This window comes from Pteropus alecto, unplaced genomic scaffold (assembly GCF_000325575.1).
Source record: "Pteropus alecto unplaced genomic scaffold, ASM32557v1 scaffold20, whole genome shotgun sequence".
NCBI classification, from domain to species: Eukaryota; Metazoa; Chordata; class Mammalia; order Chiroptera; family Pteropodidae; genus Pteropus; species Pteropus alecto.
Genome location: NW_006436298.1, coordinates 41,681,528 through 41,682,962, shown reverse-complemented (window position 1 = coordinate 41,682,962; position 1,435 = coordinate 41,681,528). Strand labels below are relative to the sequence as shown.

General features: G+C 39.1%; 1 pseudogene; it reads right to left on the bottom strand.

Annotated features, from left to right (window-relative positions):
- Window positions 1–605: 605 nt before the first annotated feature.
- LOC112480977 lies at window positions 606–724 on the bottom strand (annotated as a pseudogene).
- Window positions 725–1,435: the final 711 nt, after the last annotated feature.

Here is a 1,435-nt window from a genome sequence, read left to right as displayed (position 1 = left end):
TACTTGTTTGAGCACATCTTCCCTACCACTTAAAATGCTAACGAGTTGTTACAGACCCAAGGTGCCCTTTGGCTGTCCCCCCATATCTTTTTTTAAAAACATTGTCTCAGTGCTTGAACTAGTTTTATCTTGTTTGTTCTTAAAAACTGTGTTTTTTTTCTTATCAAGGAACTTGTATCATCTCAATTACCATAAAATTGTTTGTTTTTCCATAGTTTGTTCTCTCTTCCTGGATTCCTGGTTGTGAAACTGAATGTTAACTTAAAAAATCACACCCTATACCCTGAGTCTGCAGGTTGTTTCTTTAATGTTCCTGATTTTTAAGTCCACGAATCTTGTCTCCCAAGGCTGAGGAAAATGGGCAGGACTTTGGGTTGTCATCCTACATCACCCAGATGCCCAGAGATTGTCTGCCTCTTGGGAAGAGCTTGAGACCAAAGATCATGCTAATGGTGCATTTTAAAAAATTATCTATCTATCTATCTATCTATCTATTTTTTGTGTTTTTTTTTTTTTTTTTTTTTCTAGGCGAGGCAACCCTTGGTTGTACCTCCTAGAGTGCGAGGAACTTGTTAGCTTACAATCCCTTATTTTTAAATTTTTTTTGCCTATAGCACCTCATCTTCCTAAGTGATCTCTCATCCAAGTACTAACCAGGCCTGATCCTGCTTAGCTTCCAAGATCAGACGGGATCAGGCTTGTTAAGGGTGGCATGGCTGTAGATTTAATGGTGCACTTTATGGATTTAACTTTAAAAACAGATGCTGTATTTGAAAACTGAATTCTAGCTGATTACATTTAGGGCTTCCAAAAACTACATGTATGAATACGGGATCTTCCTCTAGACACCCACAGCACTGGGTGGTACATCACTTTATCATTGCATTCTAGTTGCTTACTTTTATATATTCCCCAAAGGCAGTAACTTTTTAAGAGCAGGTGTTATTTTCTTTGACTGTGAGCTGGACAGCTTAGCCATTGTGTCTTTCATGCCTCGTTCTGAGAGCCACACATGCCATGTTTCATTATTATTTGCTCACCACTAGCCTTATGCTTACATACTGAAATTGTTGTAACGTGAACCACTGCCCTGACTCATATGCTCTCCACCCCAACTTCCAAGCTAAGTCCAGGGAGACAGAGTTCTTTTAATATGCTTTGCCTGTGTTCTTTTGAATTTTTCATTCAGCTCTGGCTTTACACATAAGCCAATATTTGCTGGTTACTTACCTGACATAGTTTGACAAACACAAATTGAGGTTACTAAATTCTGGATCCCTAGGATCTACAGTTTCATCATTGAAGATGTACCCCTGTCTTAGTCAGTTCAGGCTGCTCTAACAAATTACCAGAGACTGCTGGGTTATAAACAACAGAAATTTCTTTCACACAATTCTGGAGGCTGCAAAGTCCAACATCAACGTGCCGGCAGATT